This window comes from Cryptomeria japonica, unplaced genomic scaffold (assembly GCF_030272615.1).
Source record: "Cryptomeria japonica unplaced genomic scaffold, Sugi_1.0 HiC_scaffold_345, whole genome shotgun sequence".
Lineage (NCBI taxonomy): Eukaryota > Viridiplantae > Streptophyta > Pinopsida > Cupressales > Cupressaceae > Cryptomeria > Cryptomeria japonica.
The window spans coordinates 47,501-57,627 of record NW_026729167.1 but is presented as its reverse complement, the minus strand read 5'-3'; the positions used below and the strand labels follow the sequence as shown (position 1 = coordinate 57,627).

The 10,127-nt window shown below is 63.4% G+C and overlaps 1 non-coding gene across 1 annotated transcript; it reads left to right on the top strand.

Moving 5' to 3' along the window:
* Positions 1-4,125: 4,125 nt before the first annotated feature.
* LOC131870753 (5S ribosomal RNA) lies at positions 4,126-4,244 on the top strand. The gene has a single exon (XR_009369057.1). It is a non-coding gene; the product is annotated as a 5S ribosomal RNA (ribosomal RNA).
* Positions 4,245-10,127: the final 5,883 nt, after the last annotated feature.

The following is a 10,127-nucleotide window of genomic DNA, read 5'->3' as shown; positions in this document are numbered from 1 at the left end:
CCGGGCTCCGACTTCGTGCACGCCATGGTGCCCACCGCGGCGAAGGTGCACGCGAGGTGCGCACCCGGGGCAAACCGGGCTCCGACTTCGTGCACGCCGCACCTTGGAGCACACTTCGGAGCGCTCCTTGGTGCGCACCATGGTGCCCACCAGGGCGCGCAACCCCGCCGAAGGTGCACGCGAGGTGCGCACCCGGGGCAAACCGGGCTCCGACTTCGTGCACGCCGCACCTTGGAGCACACTTCGGAGCGCTCCTTGGTGCGCACCAGGGCGCGCAACCCCGCCGAAGGTGCACGCGAGGTGCGCACCCGGGGCAAACCGGGCTCCGACTTCGTGCACGCCATGGTGCGCACCAGGGTGCCCACCGCGGCGAAGGTGCGCACCCGGGGCAAACCGGGCTCCGACTTCGTGCACGCCGCACCTTGGAGCACACTTCGGAGCGCTCCTTGGTGCGCACCAGGGCGCGCAACCCAGCCGAGGTGCCCACCCCGGCGAAGGTGCACGCGAGGTGCGCACCCGGGGCAAACCGGGCTCCGACTTCGTGCACGCCATGGTGCCCACCGCGGCGAAGGTGCGCACCCGGGGCAAACCGGGCTAGGACTTCGTGCACGCCGCACCTTGGAGCACACTTCGGAGCGCTCCTTGGTGCGCACCATGGTGCCCACCAGGCCGCGCAACCCAGCCAAGGTGTGCGCACCAAGGTGCACGCGAGGTGCGCACCCGGGGCAAACCGGGGTCCGGCTTCGTGCACGCCGCACCTTGGAGCACACATCGGGGCGCTCCCGGGTTCGCACCGGCGTTGCGCACCGTGGTGGGCACCTCGGAGCGCACCGTGGTGGGCACCTCGGAGCACACCAAGGTGGGCAGCGAGGTGCGCACCTTTGATGCGATGCCTTCACTAATTTCCATAAAAGGCAAAAGAAAACGAGATTTTAAAATTTCCGTTTTGAAAGATAGTGAGAAAAAGGGAATGCTGGTGCCATCTTGAGCCCGCCCTGGTGCGCAGCCCAGCCAAGGTGTGCGCACCAAGGTGCCCACCCTGGCGAAGGTGCGCGCCCGGGCAATTAACCCAACTTCCAACTTCGCGCGCGCCAGGGTGGGAGCGCACCCAACAACCGGGCCTGGGAAGAGCCAATGCGAGAAACCCCACCAAACGCTCTGACAAAAAAAGAGGGGGCGCTCCAGTAACCCCGCTTCGGAGCGCACCCTGGGCAAACCCAGCCAGGGTGCCCACCCCGGCCAAGGTGCAGGCGAGGTGCGCACCCGGGGCAAACCGGGCTCCGACAACGTGCACGCCGCACCTTGGAGCACACTTCGTAGCGCTCCCGGGTGCGCACCTCAGAGCACACCAAGGTGGGCAGCGAGGTGCGCACCTTTGATGCGCTGCCTTCACTAATTTCCAGAAAAGGCAAAAAAAAGAGGAGATTTTAAAATTTCCGTTTTGAAAGATAGTGAAAAAAACGGAACGCGGGTGCCATCTTGAGCCCGCCCTGGTGCACAGCCCAGGTAAGGTGCCCACCCTGGCAAAGGTGCGCACCCGGGCAATTAACCCTACTTCCGACTTCGTGCGCGCCAGGGTGGCAACCGGGCCTGGGAAGAGCCAATGCGAGAAACCCCACCAAACGCTCCGACAAAAAAAGAGGCGGCGCTCCAATAACCCCGCTTCGGAGCGCAGCCGGGGCAAACCCAGCCAAGGTGCCCACCCCGACGAAGGTGCACGCGAGGTGCGCACCCGGGGCAAACCGGGCTCCGACAACGTGCACGCAGCACCTTGGAGCACACTTCGAAGCACTCCCGGGTGCCCACCGGCGTTGCGCACCGTGGTGGGCAGCGAGGTGCGCACCTTTGATGCGCTGCCTTCACTAATTTCCAGAAAAGGCAAAAAAAAATGAGATTTTAAAATTTCCGTTTTGAAAGATAGTGAAAAAAACGGAACGCGGGTGCCATCTTGAGCCCGCCCTGGTGCGCAGCCCAGGCAAGGCATGCGCACCAAGGTGCCCACCCGCGGTGCACGCCCGGGGCAAACCGGGCTCCGACTTCGTGCAGGCCGCACCTTGGAGCACACTTCGGAGCGCTCCTTGGTGCGCACCATGGTGCCCACCAGGGCGCACCCGGGGCAAACCGGGCTCCGACTTCGTGCACGCCGCACCTTGGAGCACACATCGGAGCGCTCCCAGGTTCGCACCAGCGTTGCGCACCTTTGATGCGCTGCCTTCACTAATTTCCAGAAAAGGCAAAAAAAAACGATATTTTAAAATTTCCGTTCTGAAAGATAGTGAAAAAAACGGAACGCGGGTGCCATCTTGAGCCCTTCCTGGTGCGCAGCCCAGGCAAGTTGTGCGCACCAAGGTGCCCACCCTGGCGGAGGTGCGCGCCCGGGGCAAACCGGGCTCCGACTTCGTGCACTGCATGGTGCCCACCAAGGCGCGCAACCCAGCCAAGGTGCCCACCGCAGCGAAGGTGCACGCGAGGTGCGCACCCGAGGTGCACACCCGGGGCAAACCGAGCTCCGACTTCGTGCACGCCGCACCTTGGAGCACACTTCAGAGCGCTCCTTGGTGCGCACCAGGGCGCGCAACCCAGCCAAGGTGCTCACCCCGGCGAAGGTGCACGCGAGGTGCGCACCCGGGGCAAGCCGGGCTCGGACTTCGTGCACGCCGCACCTTGGAGCACACATCGGAGCGCTCCCGGGTTCGCACCAGCATTGCGCACCTTTGATGCGCTGCCTTCACTAATTTCCAGAAAAGGCAAAAAAAAAAAAAAAACGAGATTTTAAAATTTCCGTTTTGAAAGATAGTGAAAAAAACGGAACGCGGGTGCCATCTTGAGCCCGCCCTGGTGTGCAGCCCAGGCAAGTTGTGCGCACCAAGGCACCCACCCTGGCCAAGGTGGGTCACGGGGTGGGTCCTAGGGTGGGTAACGGGGTGGGTACTAAGGTGCGTGCCAAGGTGGGTCATGGGGTGGGTGCCAAGGTGGGCACCAGGGTGGGTGTGCACCAACCCTAGCCAGGGTAGGTCACGGGGTGGTTGTCGGGGTGGGCGTCAAGGAGCCAAGGTGGGTGGCAAGTAGCCAAGTTGCGTGCCAAGGTGGGTGTCGGGGTGGGTGCCAAGGATCCAAGGTGGGTGCCAAGGAACCAAGGTGGGTGTCTGGGTGGGTGCCGAGGTGGGAGCCAGGGTGGGTCCCAAGGTGAGTGCAAAGGTGGGTGCCAGGGTCAAGGTGAGTGCCAATGTGGGTTCCAAGGTGCCAGGGTCAGGGTGAGTGCCAATGTGGGTTCAAAGGTGCTAAGTTGGGTGCGAGGTTGGGTGCGAGGGTGGGTGGGTGCCAAGGTGTGCTAGGTGGAAGCCCGGGTGGGTCGGCATCCCATGGGTGTCGAGTTGGGTGCCTGATGGGTGCTTCTTGTCAAGTTTTAGTCGTCGGGACTCATTTCGAGCCTTAGAGGTCGTTTCTTGTCCGGTTGCCCTGTCTTCGACCTGGGAACCCAATTTTGGTCCTCGGGTCCCATTTTTTTTTGTCTCGCATCCCACTTTTGGCCTGTGGCCTTTTCGGGGTCGATTCTCGTTTTGGGCATCAGAGCATGTTTCTTCTCCTAAAACCCAATATTTGTTTATTAAGTCTCGGAACACATTTTTGTTCTCGTGGACCCATCATGGGTCTTGGAACGCATTTGTGGTCCTTGGGTCCCATTTTGCATCCCGAAACTTGTGTTTTGGTGCTTGATCCCTATTTTGGGTGCCCACCTTGCACCAAGTGCGCACCCGGGGCAAACCGAGCGCCTTGGTGCACCGGGGCAAGATCGAGCGTGCACCCGAGGCGCCCCGAACATGCACCAAGGTGCACTCGGCCCACATGTGAGCGCAGGTCGTTGCGCCCGAGGTGGTGTGTGGGCACCGCGTTGCAGACGGGACACTGCACGCACACGACGCCCCGTCCAGGTGCACGCACGTAGGCCGGGCCGGGTGCACACCCGACGCCCTAGCAAGGTGCGCGCACCCGGGCAGGGCTCACACTTGGCGAACGGGGCGCACTTCGCGAGGGAGGGTGTGCACCTCGACGGGGGTGGGTGGCCGGGGTGGATTCGCACGTGGGTCGCGGTTTGCTAAGTACACACTGCGACAAGCTCATAACGGGTGCGATCATACCAGCGTTAGTGCACCGGATCCCATCAGAACTCCGCAGTTAAGCGCGCTTGGGCCGGAGTAGTACTGGGATGGGTGACCTCCCGGGAAGTCCCGGTGTTGCACCCTTTCTTAGTTTTTCGCCGGGCGTCGCAATGCTATTTGAATAAACCTTTTGCCCGTTTGCGTTCTCGTCGGGGCCGGGCCGGGCCGGGGTGCGCTGCCCGCACTACCGCGCGCGCGGGGGCGACACCGAGCGCGCACCCGAGGCGCCCCGAGCACACAGGCCACGGTGCAACCCGGGCGTTGTGCGCGCACCCCGGTGCGCCCGAGGTGCTGCGCGCGCACCCAGGTGAAATCGGTGTGCACCTCGGCCAGTGCGCGCTCGGTCGAGTCGCGCACGTTGGCCAAGGTGCACGGTGATGTTTCTTACTCTAAGGTTCCGCACCAGACGCCCGGGACAGGTGAGCGAAGCTGGGCGGGGCCGGGTGCGCGGCCGGGGCAGGTGCACGCAGCTGGAGAGAGCTTTGGAGCACACCAGAGGTGCGCACCTTGGAGCACACTTCGGAGCGCACCAATGATGCGCTCCATTCAAAAGTTTCCTGAAAAGGCAAAAAAAGTTGAGATTATAGAATTTCCCACTTGAGAGATTGTAAAAAAAAAAAATTTAAAATGAAGGAAACGCGGGTGCCAAGGTGTGCGCGCCCGGGTGCGCAGCCCAGCCAAGGTGTGCGCACCAAGGCGCCCACCCTGGCGAAGGTGCACGCAAGGTGCGCACCCGAGGCAAACCGGACAATTAACCCAACTTTCGACTTCGCGCGCACCTGCGCACCTTGGAGCGCACTTCGGAGCGCTCCTTGGTGCGCACCAATCTTGGGCACCTCGGAGTGCACCATGGCGCCCACCAAGGTGCGCACCCGGGGCAAACCGAGCTCCGACTTCGTGCGCACCTTGGAGCGCACGAAAGGTGCGCACCATGGCGCCCACCAAGGTGCGCAGCCCAGCCAAGGCGTGCGCATCAAGGTGCGCACCCTGGCGAAGGTGCGCACCCGGGGCAAACCGAGCTCCGACTTCGTGCGCACCTTGGAGCGCACAAAGGGTGCGCAACCCAGCCAAGGTGTGCGCACCCCGGGCAAACCGAGCTCCGAATCGTGCGCACCTTGGAGCACACTTCGGAGCCCTCCTTGGTGCGCACCGATGTTGCGCACCTCGGAGCGCACCCGGGGAAAACAATGCAATTAACCCGACTTTCGACTTCGTGGGCACCTCGGAGCGCTCTCGGGTTCGCACCTCGGAGCACACCGAGGTGCGCACCTTTGATGCGCTGCCTTCACCAATTTCCAGAAAAGGCAAGAAAACATTGAGAAGGTGTGCGCACCGAGGTGCCCACCCTGGCGAAGGTGCACGCGAGGTGCGCACCCGGGGCAAACCGGGCTCCGACTTCGTGCACGCCATGCTGCGCACCTTGGAGGGCCATGGTGCGCACCTTGGAGCACACTTCGGAGCGCTCAATGGTGCCCAACCCAGCCAAGGTGCCCACCGCGGCGAAGGTGCACGCGAGGTGCGCACCCGGGGCAAACCGGGCTCCGACTTCGTGCACGCCGCACCTTGGAGCACACTTCGGAGCGCTCCTTGGTGCGCACCAGGGCGCGCAACCCAGCCGAGGTGCCCACCCCGGCGAAGGTGCACGCGGGGTGCGCACCCGGGGCAAACCGGGCTCCGACTTCGTGCACGCCATGGTGCCCACCGCGGCGAAGGTGCACGCGAGGTGCGCACCCGGGGCAAACCGGGCTCCGACTTCGTGCACGCCGCACCTTGGAGCACACTTCGGAGCGCTCCTTGGTGCGCACCAGGGCGCGCAACCCAGCCGAGGTGCCCACCCCGGCGAAGGTGCACGCGAGGTGCGCACCCGGGGCAAACCGGGCTCCGACTTCGTGCACGCCATGGTGCCCACCGCGGCGAAGGTGCACGCGAGGTGCGCACCCGGGGCAAACCGGGCTCCGACTTCGTGCACGCCGCACCTTGGAGCACACTTCGGAGCGCTCCTTGGTGCGCACCATGGTGCCCACCAGGGCGCGCAACCCCGCCGAAGGTGCACGCGAGGTGCGCACCCGGGGCAAACCGGGCTCCGACTTCGTGCACGCCGCACCTTGGAGCACACTTCGGAGCGCTCCTTGGTGCGCACCAGGGCGCGCAACCCCGCCGAAGGTGCACGCGAGGTGCGCACCCGGGGCAAACCGGGCTCCGACTTCGTGCACGCCATGGTGCGCACCAGGGTGCCCACCGCGGCGAAGGTGCGCACCCGGGGCAAACCGGGCTCCGACTTCGTGCACGCCGCACCTTGGAGCACACTTCGGAGCGCTCCTTGGTGCGCACCAGGGCGCGCAACCCAGCCGAGGTGCCCACCCCGGCGAAGGTGCACGCGAGGTGCGCACCCGGGGCAAACCGGGCTCCGACTTCGTGCACGCCATGGTGCCCACCGCGGCGAAGGTGCGCACCCGGGGCAAACCGGGCTAGGACTTCGTGCACGCCGCACCTTGGAGCACACTTTGGGGCGCTCCTTGGTGCGCACCATGGTGCCCACCAGGCCGCGCAACCCAGCCAAGGTGTGCGCACCAAGGTGCACGCGAGGTGCGCACCCGGGGCAAACCGGGGTCTGGCTTCGTGCACGCCGCACCTTGGAGCACACATCGGGGCGCTCCCGGGTTCGCACCGGCGTTGCGCACCGTGGTGGGCACCTCGGAGCGCACCGTGGTGGGCACCTCGGAGCACACCAAGGTGGGCAGCGAGGTGCGCACCTTTGATGCGATGCCTTCACTAATTTCCATAAAAGGCAAAAAAAAACGAGATTTTAAAATTTCCGTTTTGAAAGATAGTGAGAAAAAGGGAATGCTGGTGCCATCTTGAGCCCGCCCTGGTGCGCAGCCCAGCCAAGGTGTGCGCACCAAGGTGCCCACCCTGGCGAAGGTGCGCGCCCGGGCAATTAACCCAACTTCCAACTTCGCGCGCGCCTGGGTGGGAGCGCACCCAACAACCGGGCCTGGGAAGAGCCAATGCGAGAAACCCCACCAAACGCTCTGACAAAAAAAGAGGGGGCGCTCCAGTAACCCCGCTTCGGAGCGCACCCTGGGCAAACCCAGCCAGGGTGCCCACCCCGGCCAAGGTGCAGGCGAGGTGCGCACCCGGGGCAAACCGGGCTCCGACAACGTGCACGCCGCACCTTGGAGCACACTTCGTAGCGCTCCCGGGTGCGCACCTCAGAGCACACCAAGGTGGGCAGCGAGGTGCGCACCTTTGATGCGCTGCCTTCACTAATTTCCAGAAAAGGCAAAAAAAAGAGGAGATTTTAAAATTTCCGTTTTGAAAGATAGTGAAAAAAACGGAACGCGGGTGCCATCTTGAGCCCGCCCTGGTGCACAGCCCAGGTAAGGTGCCCACCCTGGCAAAGGTGCGCACCCGGGCAATTAACCCTACTTCCGACTTCGTGCGCGCCAGGGTGGCAACCGGGCCTGGGAAGAGCCAATGCGAGAAACCCCACCAAACGCTCCGACAAAAAAAGAGGCGGCGCTCCAATAACCCCGCTTCGGAGCGCAGCCGGGGCAAACCCAGCCAAGGTGCCCACCCCGACGAAGGTGCACGCGAGGTGCGCACCCGGGGCAAACCGGGCTCCGACAACGTGCACGCAGCACCTTGGAGCACACTTCGAAGCACTCCCGGGTGCCCACCGGCGTTGCGCACCGTGGTGGGCAGCGAGGTGCGCACCTTTGATGCGCTGCCTTCACTAATTTCCAGAAAAGGCAAAAAAAAATGAGATTTTAAAATTTCCGTTTTGAAAGATAGTGAAAAAAACGGAACGCGGGTGCCATCTTGAGCCCGCCCTGGTGCGCAGCCCAGGCAAGGCATGCGCACCAAGGTGCCCACCCGCGGTGCACGCCCGGGGCAAACCGGGCTCCGACTTCGTGCAGGCCGCACCTTGGAGCACACTTCGGAGCGCTCCTTGGTGCGCACCATGGTGCCCACCAGGGCGCACCCGGGGCAAACCGGGCTCCGACTTCGTGCACGCCGCACCTTGGAGCACACATCGGAGCGCTCCCAGGTTCGCACCAGCGTTGCGCACCTTTGATGCGCTGCCTTCACTAATTTCCAGAAAAGGCAAAAAAAAACGATATTTTAAAATTTCCGTTCTGAAAGATAGTGAAAAAAACGGAACGCGGGTGCCATCTTGAGCCCTTCCTGGTGCGCAGCCCAGGCAAGTTGTGCGCACCAAGGTGCCCACCCTGGCGGAGGTGCGCGCCCGGGGCAAACCGGGCTCCGACTTCGTGCACTGCATGGTGCCCACCAAGGCGCGCAACCCAGCCAAGGTGCCCACCGCAGCGAAGGTGCACGCGAGGTGCGCACCCGAGGTGCACACCCGGGGCAAACCGAGCTCCGACTTCGTGCACGCCGCACCTTGGAGCACACTTCAGAGCGCTCCTTGGTGCGCACCAGGGCGCGCAACCCAGCCAAGGTGCTCACCCCGGCGAAGGTGCACGCGAGGTGCGCACCCGGGGCAAGCCGGGCTCGGACTTCGTGCACGCCGCACCTTGGAGCACACATCGGAGCGCTCCCGGGTTCGCACCAGCATTGCGCACCTTTGATGCGCTGCCTTCACTAATTTCCAGAAAAGGCAAAAAAAAAAAAAAAACAAGATTTTAAAATTTCCGTTTTGAAAGATAGTGAAAAAAACGGAACGCGGGTGCCATCTTGAGCCCGCCCTGGTGTGCAGCCCAGGCAAGTTGTGCGCACCAAGGCACCCACCCTGGCCAAGGTGGGTCACGGGGTGGGTCCTAGGGTGGGTAACGGGGTGGGTACTAAGGTGCGTGCCAAGGTGGGTCATGGGGTGGGTGCCAAGGTGGGCACCAGGGTGGGTGTGCACCAACCCTAGCCAGGGTAGGTCACGGGGTGGTTGTCGGGGTGGGCGTCAAGGAGCCAAGGTGGGTGGCAAGTAGCCAAGTTGCGTGCCAAGGTGGGTGTCGGGGTGGGTGCCAAGGATCCAAGGTGGGTGCCAAGGAACCAAGGTGGGTGTCTGGGTGGGTGCCGAGGTGGGAGCCAGGGTGGGTCCCAAGGTGAGTGCAAAGGTGGGTGCCAGGGTCAAGGTGAGTGCCAATGTGGGTTCCAAGGTGCCAGGGTCAGGGTGAGTGCCAATGTGGGTTCAAAGGTGCTAAGTTGGGTGCGAGGTTGGGTGCGAGGGTGGGTGGGTGCCAAGGTGTGCTAGGTGGAAGCCCGGGTGGGTCGGCATCCCATGGGTGTCGAGTTGGGTGCCTGATGGGTGCTTCTTGTCAAGTTTTAGTCGTCGGGACTCATTTCGAGCCTTAGAGGTCGTTTCTTGTCCGGTTGCCCTGTCTTCGACCTGGGAACCCAATTTTGGTCCTCGGGTCCCATTTTTTTTTGTCTCGCATCCCACTTTTGGCCTGTGGCCTTTTCGGGGTCGATTCTCGTTTTGGGCATCAGAGCATGTTTCTTCTCCTAAAACCCAATATTTGTTTATTAAGTCTCGGAACACATTTTTGTTCTCGTGGACCCATCATGGGTCTTGGAACGCATTTGTGGTCCTTGGGTCCCATTTTGCATCCCGAAACTTGTGTTTTGGTGCTTGATCCCTATTTTGGGTGCCCACCTTGCACCAAGTGCGCACCCGGGGCAAACCGAGCGCCTTGGTGCACCGGGGCAAGATCGAGCGTGCACCCGAGGCGCCCCGAACATGCACCAAGGTGCACTCGGCCCACATGTGAGCGCAGGTCGTTGCGCCCGAGGTGGTGTGTGGGCACCGCGTTGCAGACGGGACACTGCACGCACACGACGCCCCGTCCAGGTGCACGCACGTAGGCCGGGCCGGGTGCACACCCGACGCCCTAGCAAGGTGCGCGCACCCGGGCAGGGCTCACACTTGGCGAACGGGGCGCACTTCGCGAGGGAGGGTGTGCACCTCGACGGGGGTGGGTGGCCGGGGTGGATTCGCACGTGGGTCGCGGT